Raw genomic sequence first — 14,840 nt, 5'->3', positions numbered from 1 at the left:
TAATTTTAGTACATTATACTTAAAAAACTTTGATACAGTTACTTCAGCAAGTTTGAATGAGAGACTGATTCAACATTTTTCTGATCGTCATTCTCCATGTTTTTTAATTAATGTTTCATACTTTGGCTCTGGTGCCAAATTATATTAAAGTATGAATAATCTGAATCTGTAAAGTAACTGTTAACTAAAGTAATCAAATAAATGTAGTTGAGTTTAAGTATGAAATAGTAGAAATACTAATCAGTGATTATTCTAAATGATCACTTTTACTTCAGTTATCATCTTGTTGATATTAAGCAATAATCAATCTTCAATAATCAATATCTTATTTGTAGTGGGATATTTTCACAGGGCATTTACTGGAGTAAAGGCTCTGAATACTTCTACCTCTGCTATCTGAGAAAAGGCCCTAAAATAACTTCATTATAAGTAACAGTAACCCACAATCTGAACACAGAGAAATTTAATTTGTTTAAACTGTGATTCAGAAGTTTAAAGCTCCTGATTCTCTCACTTCATCTTGATTTAAATGTTTAAAGCAGCATTACAGGATAAAAGCTGGAAGATCAGTTTTATGTTCCTGCACGTCATCAAATAAACATCTCAATCTCTTATGATTGTATGTGACTCCTTTCAGCTTGATATGTGAAATGTAAGAGCTTCTTGTTTATTATTTCTCTCTGTGGAGGAGGAAACATCTTTCAGTGATCTGAGGGAAACAGAAAGCTGCAATTTATTTATTATTCCTATTAATTTCTGTGACTTTTTGTGTGAGTACTGCAGGATGTCCAGTGATACTAATGTGAAGAATAACTGAATGTATAAAACACGTTTGTACATTTCCATCTGTAAATGTATCAAGTGAAGTGAAGGGCAAGTTGAGTCAGATCAGTGATCACAGCCTCTGAGTATGTTGAGTTCCTGCTGCTCAGCTCTTCCTGCAGTCAGCAGGAAAACTTTATGTGTGACTGCATCCTTATTTCGTGCCTGAAAAATGCAGCTGGGCTCCAGATCCTCTCTGCATTGTATTGTCTCAGGCACTTCCTGTTTCCTGTCTGCACAGCTCTGATTGTTGTTTGGGCAGCGAGGAGGAAACTCCACCACTGTCCGACTTCTAACTGTTCACTGAGGACAGGATGCAGTGTTCACTGAGGACTTCCTCACTTTACTGCTGCTGTCCACTGACAACAAGAGGGACACACCAGAGCCAGTCCTGACACTACGGGCATTACAGTTCACCTAAACATTAACATCAGTCATCCTTTCCTCATCCTGATGGTATAAAGTCAGGTGAAGTGTTGTGGACCACGGAAAATTTCTGCAGCTTCACAGTTAAACAGAGCTGCAGCCTTCTGCAAAACAACTGAAGTAGCTGGAGACTTGATTTAAAACAGAGAAACAACCAAAGATTTATCCATACAGCTCATCTGCTGTGATAACAGTCTGCAGAAGAGAACACATCACAATTTGATCTGAGACCAGATTACACATTTATTAAGATGAAGGCTTCTCCGGAGCTGCTGAGGTAACAGAGTTAGCATGTACAAGTTGACCGAACATTGAGGGTGAAATAGTCTTTTCAGATCAGTCTGGGATCTGACGGTCCAGTTAGTGAACTGATGATTTTGCTTTCAAGAGCAGACCACAGGTGAGGAACAGGTGATTTCTACACTCCTCAAAGCTGATAAGCTCTATTCTGTCAGTCTGCATGATGTAACACCTGGTAGCTGAGCTGTATGTATAAAGTATGAAAATCATCTCTAATAAATAATTATTAATATTATGTAATAACTATACACAAAACTATTGAGATCAATAAAGCTTCTGTCTCTTACTGAAGAAGATAATATCACATGGATAGATTATCATTAAATATATTGTTATTTACATTTAGCTCATGTTTGGATTTTTCACATCTTATTTATCAACCTGAAGTTCGCTGCATCATTTATAGACAAACCTGTCTTAACAGGGCGCCGTTAAGCTCAGTTGGTAGAGCTGAGGCGCTGCAGCAGACCAAGGTTCAACTCCTGGTCTGGGTCCCTTTGCTGCATGTCACTGCCCCTCTTTCTTGACCCGTTTCCTGTCATCCTCTTCAGCTGTACTATCAATAAAAGCCATAAATGCCAAAAAATGCTAAATTTCAAAATGAATAACATAAATATTTGTCTATTTCTGTTTAATGTCTTATTTTATTGTTAGCATTGGAACTGCTGTTAGCATTAGCTCCTTTTAAACTGTTTGCAATTGTTTTGTTGTTTTGAGAACAAGAATTTCCTTTTGGATTTATCAAGTTCTGTATTATCATTTATTACTATTAATAGTCAAATACATATGCAAACACATTACTCAAAATAAATAAACTAAATCATATTTTATTATGTTTAATATATAATATAATATATATATATTTTTTTTATCTATTAACGATCACTGATTTGAATCTGCATCTTATAAAATAAGCACGAGTTCATCAAATTTTTAGGAAAAAAGCGGAAATTGTCCTGGCTTGGTGCTTTTATTTTTGAAGGTCTTGGCTGGAAGCGTTATCAGTCGTTGTTGTGTGTAACTTGACGTCACTCAGAGCCGAGCGGAGTGTCTCCTCCCAAAAGTTCCAGTTCGACCGAGACACGCACCGAATTATGGTGCCTTATACACCGGGTCTGATACCTGCACGGATCGGAACACAGACAGGGATTCAGACCAGAATCCAGACCAGAAACCAGACCAGAAACCAGACCAGAAACCCGACTGGATCAGAGGTAAGACTCTTGAGATGTTTGGGTGTCAGATGTGGTTTATTTGAGTCCTTGGGGAAGCGGCGCGTCCTACTATCTGTCGGTCCTGATTGTGGTCCTGAGTCCTGGTCCTGGTTTTTGTCTCTGAGCTCAGTTGTTAAGTATCAGAGAGCTCGGTGACGTACAGAGGAAGTTTTGGCGCAAAGTGAAGCTCAGGAGCATTTGATGTGAAGGAGTTATTGAGAGAGACAGACAGGTTGTGTGTTTCGTATCTGACGATGATGTCATACATGATGATAAACACAACAGGTGGTTGGGGGAAATATTGAAGTTAAAGTATCAATACAAAGTAGGTGATGTTCTGTTCTGTTCCTAATATATTTTTGATTTCTTAATGTTGATGAGCGATCAGCTCATTTTAAAGTTTAATCCGAACCAATAACAACACATCATCACTTACATATTGATCATATTTTATTTGAATTATCTGACTCTGCAAAGTAACTAAAGTAATCAAGTAAACACAGTATAAAGTTGAGTATCTCCTCTGGACTGAGCGGAAGAGATATCTCATCATGTCCCTGTGTCTGATCATCGATCAATAATGTTTCCTGTCAGTGATCTCAACATGTATGAGTTTTTGATTATTCACTGAATTATTGATCAGTTGATCAGAGAAATAACTGATGGGTTTATTGAGCCAACTGACAGGAAGTTTATGATTTTACACAATAAAATAAATCAAGATGCAGAAATGATTTAAAATATTTGAATAGCACACTTCTGATCATCGATCAATGATCTGATCGATCCAGAGACAGCAAATGATTTCATCATCATCAGATGATTGATGTCACTTAAAGGAGCATTAGGTATGTTTCAGTGTTTTCTGGTCCTCTGTGAGATTTCAGAGGCAGAGCGTTACATGTGGTCGCCCCCTTCACTGATAGGCTAAAATGATTTAAATGGACACTCATGACTCTTCTTAACTCACGTTGAAGCTCAGTAATCAGTCCTTCACCTCTCATCTGTACTGTCTCAGTGTTATTGATTGATTGATTGATTGATTGATTGATTGGTTATTTTGTCCACGCAACAATCAGCTGAAGCTAAGCTAACAGCTGATTGCCAGTGCATCCCTTCAAACTGATAGCTTCTGTCAGACTGTGATTGATTTCAAAGATGAAATGTGTGGAGGATTAAAGTAGTTTATTACTGAAAGTAACTGATTACTGTCTCCCAGTGTGTTCCCAGTGTGTTTCAGTGTGTGGTTCCAGTCACAGCTGTAAACAACCAGCCCTCTGTTCCTCACAATACAGACTTTCTGTTATTGTACCGCTTGCTCGCCCACCCTTGCTCTTTCTCTCTCTTGTTCTCACTTGACTGCCCCCCCCCCCGCCCCCCCGCCCCTTCCTTCCTCTCTCTCTCCTCCTTCACTCAGACAGCTTTGTTTAGCACTTTGATTAACAGGTCTGTCGTCCAATCAGTCCTCTCCTTCTTTAACCTCCTGTTTGGACAGTAAGAGATGAGGTTGTTGGAGTGAACACAGAGTTGTCAGTAGAGGGAAACTGCTCATCACAGCTAGCTTAGCGTTAGCCTAGAATAGAGTTAGCCTGCAGCTAGATTGGAATTAGTCTGCAGTGTCACGTCCTGACTCTTCTTCTGTGTGATGAAGATGGTCAGCTGACTGGTACCACAGGAAACTCTGACAGCGTTGGACACATTTCAGAGATCTTTTATTGACTTGTTTGTGAAGAGGGTTCACTCTGGACAGATTAGAGGAACTGAACTGAATTTCTGTCTTCTGTTGTTTGTTGAATCTCTGACGGCTGCTGTCTGTTGTGTACTTTTGCAGACTGTGAGATGAACTTGTCATATAAAGACAGCAGAACAAAGTCGAGTTGTTGTTTGTCAGAGCATAAAACCAACGATCTGCTGATCGGTACTGATCCAGATATGATGGGCTCACTATGGCAGAGCTGTCACTTAACATCACACATTGTATAGACTCATGCCAGCTGTAGTACATAGTACAGCTGGCAGCTGATTCCTGGGCACTGAAACAACATACTGAGAGTACTGTCCACACTGAGTCCATCTACATTTGTGCTAACAGTACATTTCTTCTTCTTCCTCATGGTCATCAGTTTAGTGTCTGGAGTGTGACATCACTCCGTCCTCTGAAGCAGGGATCCTTTACCTTTTTGACCTTGAGGCCCATTTTATTCAGTGCAGAGTGGCCCAGGGCCATTAAATATTAACACTGAATAGGTTTGATTGATCTCACTCTTGGTTTGATTTTTTTCAGTAATGAGCCAAATCCACTTAAAGTTTAACATGGTAAAACCTTAAAGATCAACTAAACCCCTCAGTTTTGGATGACATGCTCTAAGCTGGAAATTCAAAAAATGCCTTGATTATGGGCGGGGCTCCAGGAGTACTCTCCGATTCCCCCCTCCCCCCTCCCCCCTAACCATCACCACACTCACGCACAGAAAAAAAAATCATAAACACAAGCATCGACATTGATGCTAACTAGCGATCTGATCATGGAATGGGGGAAAGGCTCACTCTGAGTAGCCTCCAGCGTTGCTCTGAGTCTGTTTCGGGCTCTGGTCTTAGTTGTGGCCACAGTGGAGAATCCTGATTCACACAGGTATGTAGTCATGAATGGCAGAAGGAGTTTCACAGCCCTCAGTGCAAGACATGGGTACTCCTTTGAGACAGCAATCTAGAAGGAGCCCAGGTCCGGTTTGCCCCCCTGCAACTTTAAAGTGCTGTAGGTGGAAACTTCCAAAAGCTAGGATTCCAGATGTTAGGGCAAAGCAACATCATTTGCGATGGGATCCACAGAACATGGGTCCAAAATCCACATGTGTCCCTCACTGTGTCCTCAGGAAAGTATTCATCAAATTTTTCTGTCAGCTGTGAGAGGTGCTGAGAGACAGAGTCACTGATCTTCACCTGACGGGAGTTTTCCACAATGTCAGACAAAAGTGGAAACATCTCCATCCTCTTTTCCTGGGCCCAAGTTTCTTCCTGAAAGCTTGAACTTTGTCTGCAACAAAAAATATGTTGCTGTTTCTTCCTTTAGAGAGATGCTCAGCTGGTTCAGCAGTGAAAAAATGTCACAGAGGTAGGCAAGTTTTGCCGTGAACTCTGTGTTGGCATAGTAATGTGCAAAATGAGATTTTTTCTCTGTGAGAAAAGTGAAGACCAGTTTAAACAAAAGCTTGAAGATCAGTCCTCTTGAGAGCCATCTCACTTCACTGCGATAGAGTAGCTGGACATGATCTGCTTATATGTCCTCACAAAGCTTGGCAAGGCATCTGGAGTTCACAGCTTTGTTTTTGATAAAGTTGATGGTTTTAACACTCGCAGTCATCACCTTGTGGTACTCTGGTGACATCTTTTTAGCTGCGAGGCTTTCACAGCAGAGAAAACAGTGTGTCCATTTAGCTTCTGGTGCACAATTGAGTATCTGATGACACCGTGATGCCTGCCAGTCATTGTCGCTGCACCGTCACTGCACACCCCGACACAGTTCTACCAGTCCAGGCTGTTCTCAGTGAAGTAATTATCCATGCAGCGGAAACATTCCTGAGCCGTAGCTTGTGTTGGTAACTCTACACAGAGCAGTATGTCTTCATGCAAACTACTGTCCCAGCGATAGTGAACAAAACCCAGCAGCAGTGCAGCATTCGTGACATCTGTGGACTCTATTTGTAAAGAGAAAAACTGACTACTTTTTATTCTTTCAAGAAGTTCATGCTGTATGTCTGAGGCCATGTCTAGGACACTGTGACTCACAGTGTCATTTGAGAGTGGGATGGTCATCAGCTTCTTTGCAGCGGCTTCTCTGATCATCTCACGGCACATGTCCACAGCAGCAGGGAGAACCATCTCCTGCGCTCTATGGTGAATGCTTTTTCACTCTGTTTCACATGTCTGGCTATGAGGTAGTTAGTTTTTAATGCACATGGATCTGCAGCCCATTTTCTTTTCCCTTGAAATATTCCACCGGCTTTCCCACGAGCGTCGGATGCTTGATGCTGCTGTAGTTTTGAGGGCCTTAATGCTTCGTTAGATAGTGTCAGGCCACACTCCACACACTAGGCTCTCGGCTTACTATGGTACCACATGAGTCCTACAGGTCTTGTTTTGCAAACCCGCACCCGCCCATACCCGCCATACTTAAAACTGCATCCGACCCGTTTTCCGACAGTAGCACAAATTACATTCTTCACCTGAGCCGACACGCTATAAATTGATACCGATGCCCGACCCACACTCGAAGGAAAATTAGACGGATGCAAGTTTTAAAAATGAAAGTAAGCCAGCGTGGGGAATGCAAGTACTGGGAGTGTATGGAGAGAATTTTTGCGCAGCCTTTAGTCAGCCGTGACTAGCAGAGACAACCATGTTGCTGCTAATCAGTGTGCTTGCAGTAGCAGGACATTATAATTCATTACTTGTGTTGCTGTTGTTGTGAATGTACGGCAGGCTGTAGCAAACGATATATAGCGCAATTCATTACTTAGGGGAAACGTTTCAAGAGCAACAGGCTTGCCTCCAGGCAGCACAGCACAAGGGAGAAGTGGGTGTAATGCAGAAGGCATAGCTGGAGCTGGAGCCAGATCAAACCAACCAATAGAAACGCTTCTCTCATCCACCAGTGTAGGCCCCGCCCATCAAGTGCACTTGAATTCACAAGCAAAACTTTAGAATTTGCAAGCAAAGAAGACTGATTTGCAAACAAAACTTTGTAACTCACAAGCAAAGAGGACTGATTTGCAAGCAAAGGTTTTTAACTTGAAAGCAAAGAGGACTGATTCATAAGCAAAATGGTCAATGTTTGTGTACTTACAAACATTAGTTTTGATTAAAGTTGAAGAAATATGTTCTCTCATATTATTTTTTCAATTGCAACCTATTCTGTTTTGATCTCAAAAAAAAAAAAAATTATGATTGCCACTTACTATTTTTTGCTCTCAAATCTCTTTAGTTTCAAATCTATTTTATTTGATCGGATAATAAAGGAACAAAATTCTCTCCATAGGAGTGTGCAAGCACACATGAATGAGCTCATATGATTATCATTTTGAAATTCACATATATTTTTGTTGATGTGCTGCTAATAATGATTTGCTTTTTTTTTTTTTTGCACATGACGGCATGAAAATGGCAATCACAAAAACTGACCCGCGCTCTCCAGGCGTCCGACCCGATCCGCACCCGCGTCGGACACAGTACATTATTTTTCACCTGTTTCATCCAAATTGTGCAGGGTTTTTTTGTGTTTCTGATTTGGGGTCTCGTGACCTATAAACTGGGAGTGATGTCATCATGATCCTAGCGGAGCTTCCGGACTCACAGCCAATAGGGACCAAGTGAATGTCTTGGGGGCAGGTCAACCTTGGTCACGGTTTTTCATACCTTGTTGGCCTTTTGCCCTCTTCTTTTGTTCCGCAGCTCCTCGTGACAATGAGGCCCTAGTAGTTTTGGCTTTTGATTTCAACTACAGGCCTTCTCTTTGTTTGAGACATGGGCATGGAGCACAAGGCCCAACAGAAATATCAGAGGAGGACTATCGTTCTCTGTGGTGTGCTCAGCATTCATGTATAAGTTCAAGAAGCGGAGAATATTCGGCTGGAAAAATCTGATTCATTTTTTCATTACACCCATTCATTATAAAAAGCATATTCTCTCAATCACAAGTGCTGGAGGCAGTGTGGATACATGAACGCAGACTATTCCCAAATATTTTGGTTATGCCCAAAAATTTAAACTTTTTGGGGTAATGTATATATGACTGTGGGGAAGATTTTGGGATACACAATTCCTAACAATGTGATGGTCCTCTATTTTTGTGTCTTAAATGAGAATGTGATCTTAAAAAAAGACTGGTATCTTTGGGTCAAGCCTTAACCAGTGGATGGACAGAGTGAAGGAAATGTGTTTAATGGAAAAGATGACTTTCTCTCTCAGTTCTAGAGGAGTGACCTTTCCCAGGAAATGGGAAAAATTGACTGCTTTTATCAACAGTAGAGGACACTACACATTAACAAGTAAAGACACTGGACATTAAATAAAAGATTATCAACAGAGTTGTGTTTTTGTCTATGTTTTTTGGTGTGTGTGTTTCCTTGACAGCTTGTTGTCAGCTTGCTGCCAAAAAAAACCCAAAAACTTCTCTATCACTTTTGCTTAAGGTGTGCGGCTAGCTGACTGAATGTAAATGTAATAAAAGTTGTTAATGTAATAATTGGCTCATGATTTAATAAAATTATGGATGCATCACATAATAAGGACTTTGCGCATAATTTGTAATAACCTATTACAGTAAAAGCGTTATTAATAGTGCTCAAAATGTAATAACAGCTAATAATGTAATAATAGCTCATATAAAGAGAAGAGTGTTGCATTATCATCATTTTAACTCTCAAATAAGCTGCAAGTAAACCAAAAGGCTTGGGCTTCAGTGCATTAGTAAACTAAAATAGTGAAACCAAGTATTATTTAATGGTAATGGCATCCTCATATTTTATTGACTAGTGCATTGCCTATAGGAAGCATGCATTCCTATAGAAAAGTGAGAGTTTAAGTAGCTGGGTGGGACGTCAGGGATAGAATTGGCTGTTTTTGACTATTTTTGTCATGTCATTATCTGTAACCGCTTATCCCTTTCCATGGGGTCGCGGGATGTTGCTGCTGGAGCCAATCCCAGCCTTGTTGACTACTTTTGATTTTACCATTATATTTCACCTTAAAAACTATTTACCTTGCCTTGTTTTGTGTCATTATTTTCAGCACAACCTCACATGTGTGACGGTACAGTTATTTTTTCATTTTGACATACTACATTAACACTATGGACCTAAAATCACAAAATAACATAAAATCAGAGTAGAAAAAAGATTGTTTACAATGAAAACCACAAATATGTTGGTGTGCATGTGGATACGGTGTGCAGTGATTGGCTCTGGTGCGCACGTTACTGTGGTGGCTCTGGTGGACATGGTATCATTGCAGTCCAAACAAATACGACGTTGCACACCCTTGAACCACGCAGTAGCCATGTTGAATATCTCAGGTCAGTCTGATCCTGATCCACAGAGATAATTGAGGAACACATACACACACACACACACACACACACACACACACACACACACACACACACAGATTCCTTGCTTTTATAGAGAGATGTATAAAGTTGAGACACTAGGTGGCAACCATGAGAGTTATTTTGGGCCTTTGAGAATGCTGTGCTCACTTCTTCTGTGACTATTGCAGGTAGCGGTATTTGTGACCTTTAAAGCCTGAAACACAGCGGGCCAACCGTTGGCCATTTCAAAACGTTTGCGGAGACTCGCATGGGTTCAGGAACAAATTTGTTTGGTTTGTTCAGCTGCATTGCATGCTTTTGGAACCGCGCAGAAGGTGTCTGCTCCGATTCAACTTGTGTAGACTGACAAAGTTGGCTGTTGGCCGTTTGAGCCATTGGATTCTCTGATTGGTTGTGTGCTAGCTATATGACCATTCTGATTGGCGGTGTGCTAGCGAATCAGCGAGGTGTGTGGGAGGGGTGGAATACTGTGTGCGCTTTGTTTTTCTATGCACTCCGTTCCGTCATTTCCTGTTTTCATGTGCTGGAGTACTGGCTGGTTTGTTTGGATAATGGTGTATATTTTAGCCCGCGACTATTTTTTGTCTTAGCTTGCAGCTATTGCTTGTGTATTAAGATGTTTGTTAGAACAATGTTGAAGCACTTCAGGAGACAAAATGTGATGATTAAAGAGGAGACAATATTATAAAAACAATGATGACTTGAAACTTACACCTGTTAAAATGTGTGTGTGTGTGTGTCTTTCAGTGTGTCGATGTATCAATCCTTGAGCAGTATGCTGTGAGGAATCAATCAATCAATCAGTGTAACTGACGATGAAGAAATGCCAGTGTGTGTGTGTGTGTGTGTGTGTGTGTGTGTGTGTGTGTGTGTGTGTTCGGAGGACAGCTATATCCTGTTTTTTGTTATGCTGAAGAGGAGGAGGAGGACAAGGAAGAGGTGAAGGGAGGGATGGGGAGGAGGACACAGACATGAGCAGGGAGTGGAGGAAGTGTAGAGAAATGTGTTTGTAGGTGTGTTGGAAGTCCAGACATGTTGGACCTGCTGTCATCATCATACTTCAGTTAAGCTTCAGTCTGAAACTGTTTGTGGTTCAGTGTTGGTGAAAGTGTCTCTGCTGAGTCCGTGTGTCATCTGTCTGTCCATCTGTCCATCTGTCTGTCTTGTCTGCGTCATCTGAAGAGTTGTCTTCAGAGTGTCGTGGTGTGTTCACAGTGAACACGGGTGGGGTCGTCTTGAGTCTTCATTCCCACAGATCATCATATAACTGTGCTGAACATCAGTTGGGGGGCAGCAAGCTCACAGGGTGTGTCCCTGAAGGGTCAGAGATCAGGACGGAGTGGGACACATCCTGATCCCTCCTGAACTCACAGTCCTTCTCCGTCTGTCTCAAGTTGTTCCTGTTTGAAGTGTCCCTCTATAACTTCCTGTCACTGATCAGTCGTGTCCCTACTTAAGAGACAGAGCGCAGCCTGTCAGACACAGCTCAGGTCACACTGACTTCTTCTTCTGTCTGTTTGCAGTGTGTGATGGTAGTGTGTGTGTGTGTGTGTGTGTGTGTGTGTGTGTGTGTGTGTGTGTGTGTGTGTGTGTGTGTGTGTGTGTGAGAGTGTGAGTGTGTGTGTCCTTTATCTGCAGCCTTCAGCAACTTCCTGCCATGAACCTTCTTCCTCCTTTGAGGCTCCTCTTCCTCTCCTTCTTTGCACATGTTCTCACACATGTAGTTGTAGTGTCTCTCTGTCAGTTTGCTTCAGTGACATGTTATGTGTCTCTCTGTCTTCAGTCACATGAACCTCATCATAAACTGTTGAATTTCCTGTTCACACAAATGATGTGAAAAGATTTAGTGACTCAGTGTCATTGTTTGAGCCGACACTGACTAACAGTGACTGAAACTGGTAGGTTTTCCTCTCTTGAGTTCAGTTACACATCTGGATTCCTCTAGACTGATTTTGACTGAGTCAAAAGTTTAAATGACTTAAACGTGAAAATGTCCTTGAAGTGTTTGAGGTGCTGAATGTTTGTCAGTGCGATCTGTACACTTGTTTATCCAATAAATCAATAATGTTTTTATGGATCCAGACTTCGATGGCTGATCTGAGAACAGACGCTGGTTTCATGTTTAGAGGAAAAAGGTCGACATGAGGAAGCTGCAGTGACTCACTTCCTTCTCCTTTGTCTTCACAGTGGACGCCACTGACCTTTGTGTGTGTGGAAAGTCCATTTCGCCCCCTTTTCTTGACATTGTTCCTCTTGAGTCCTTATCTTGTGGGTCAGGTGCTCCATAACGTGTATTTCATTCACAATTTTCAGCCAGTCGTCTTGTGTTGGTGGGTCAGGTTTGTATCATTTTCTCTAATTGCTTTTTTACAAGCTGCTAACAAAATATTTAACAAATATCTGTCTTTTAACACAGCATTCCCTGTCATATTGCCTAAGTAGAATAGTACACATGACTTGGATATGTCATAATCCAGAACTCTGACTATAATCAGGTGGATATCTTCCCAGACTTGAATAATTTTAGGGCAAAGCCAAAAAACATGGAAATGATCTACATTTGTAGCCCCACACTTTCTCCGACATGGTTGCGGTAACGACAGGTATTTGTTCTGGATTTTAGGTGTGATAAAGAATCTAATTTTGTTTTTCCAGCAAAATAATCTCCAAGCATTTGATGATGTGGTTCACTGTTGTGTTCTCCAAATATGTAGGCATTCATCTTCTGAAATATTCACTCCCAGTTCTCTTTCCCATTTCAGCTTAATGTATAAAGTTGTTTCCTCTCCTCTCCATTAGATTGCTATACATTGTAGATATTATTTTGTATTTCTTTGAATTGTATATTCCAATTATGTTTCTGATTAATCCTAAATTTGCATTACGCTTTGTGTCTTTGTCAAAATAGTCCCTTATTTGCAGATATCTGAAATGATCCTGATTGTTTAAATTATATTTTTGTTTAATCTCCTGGAAACTCGAGAAATTCCCATTTTTAATTAGACACACATTGCTGTTATTCCACTTGGAATCCATAGTTCATATGTCTGATCCAGAGAATTGGGATGAAATGCCTATCATAGGCTATCCATTGAATTAGTCTAAGTTCTTTCTTCAGTCTATATTTTTGTCATGTCATGTCATTGTCCATAACCGCTTATCCCTTTCCATGGGGTCACGGGTTGTTGCTGCTGGAGCCAGTCCCAGCCTTGTCTCAGGGCGAGGGCAGGGTACTCCCTGGACAAGTCAGCTCATCACAGGGCCCTCACTGATGAGCAATGTGGGGTTCAGTATCTTGCTCAAAGACACTTCAACATGCAGCTCAGCCTTGCCCGGAGCCGGGATTTGAACTAGTGACCTCTTGATGACTAGTCGACCTGCTCTGCCTGCTGAGCTACAGCCGCCCTTTCTATATTTTTGTACTAGATTAAACCACATTTTTAATGTAAATTGGGTGACTGTGTCTACATGGTCAATCATATTTAATGTTTTTTCTCTGTCACCAATAAGGCTTTGAATTTCTCTTCCTTACACAGATTTCTCCAAATTCTTCCATTTTGTTACATAGTCTTCATCACACCAACAAATAACAGGTCTAATTTGTGCTGCATGGAAATATTCCTTAAGGTTTGGCAGCGCCATGCCTCCCTTTTCTTTCCCGATCTGTAGTGTTTTAAATTTGACTCTTGGTCTGTGACCACTCCGTATGTACCTTGAAATGATTTTATCCCATGTTCTAAATTGTCTCTCAGGTATCTCAATAGGTAGTGCTTGAAACAGGTAAAGGATACGAGGGAGGATGTTCATTTTTATGGTCTCTATTCATGAACACACTTTGTCGATTCTTCGTGTTAGGATGACCCCAAGGTATTCCATTTTAGTTGCATTCCAATTCAAATTGTATTTTAATTATATGTGTTTGGGGGGGTGGGAATTGAATGTTAAAATGTGTGTTTTAGTCAGATTCAGCTTATATCCTGAGCAAAGACCAAACGTTTCAAGCTGGTTAATTAGTATGGGAATGCATGTGTCTGGGTCCTCTAAATAACAAATCACATTTTAATACATTCAGCAGCTTTGTCGTCAAGTCTGAATTGTTTAAGAACCAGATATAGTAAAGTCCAATTAACACTGTCATATGCCTTTTCCACATCAAGGCTTATCAAGGCCGCACTGATATTTTCATTTTGGATGTGGTCCATGATGTGTAGAGTTCTCCTAATGTTATCTTGGGTTTGACGTCCCCTAATAAAGCCTGTCCGGTCTTCCTCACTGTCACTAATAAAATGCTCATATCTTTTGTAAATAATAGAGGTATACAGTTTATAGTCAATATTGAGTAGAGATATAGGTCTGTAATCTGAACAAGTCTTGCTGTTATTTTTCTTAGGGATCACTGACATTACTGCTTCCTTCCAGGACAGGGGAATTTCACCATAGTCAAGTGTATAATTAACTGATAATACAAGTAGTGGTATAAGTTGTTGGCTAAATGTTTTGTACCACTCAGATGGTAGGCCATCACTGCTAGGAGATTTACCTGTTTTTAATTTATTTACTGCCTTTTGTATTTCTTCTCTTGTAATGGGTGAGTTCAGTTCAATTTTTCGATAAAATCTTTCATTTGGTTTGTATTGGTTCATAAATGTAGTTTCAATCTCCTTGGGTTCACTGATTATCTGATTTGTGTTTATATCCCTTATCCTGTGATTTGTCCTACCCACTTGTTGTTTTTTAATCTTTTTGCCAGCAATTTGGTTGCCCTCGGCCCCACTTCATAGTATGATTATTTTAGAAATCTTGTCTTCTTTTCAATTTCTGTGATCAGTAGTCTGACAAGATTATTCCTGATTTCTTTAATTTCTGGAAGCAGTACAGGATCTTGTGTAGTTTTATGTTGCTTTTCAATTTTGAGCAGCTTCTCCTTTTCCTTCTTATGAATTTCCTCTGTAGTTTTTTAAATTGCTGCTGTC

The 14,840-nt window shown here is 40.6% G+C and overlaps 1 protein-coding gene across 2 annotated transcripts in view; it reads left to right on the top strand.

Annotated features, from left to right (window-relative positions):
* Positions 1-2,593: 2,593 nt before the first annotated feature.
* The window catches only part of arap3 (ArfGAP with RhoGAP domain, ankyrin repeat and PH domain 3), a 100,378-nt gene continuing 88,131 nt past the window's right edge, over positions 2,594-14,840 (top strand). The window contains exon 1 of one of the 2 annotated variants that reach the window (XM_037076594.1): positions 2,594-2,762. The gene's annotated coding sequence lies outside the window, so the exon portion shown is untranslated. The remainder of the gene's footprint in view (positions 2,763-14,840) is intronic. The other variant, XM_037076593.1, reaches the window with a different exon arrangement.

The sequence above is a fragment of the Acanthopagrus latus genome, chromosome 18, assembly GCF_904848185.1.
Source record: "Acanthopagrus latus isolate v.2019 chromosome 18, fAcaLat1.1, whole genome shotgun sequence".
NCBI lineage: Eukaryota > Metazoa > Chordata > Actinopteri > Spariformes > Sparidae > Acanthopagrus > Acanthopagrus latus.
Note: the sequence above shows the minus strand (reverse complement) of the source record. Positions and strands in the feature narration are given on the sequence as shown.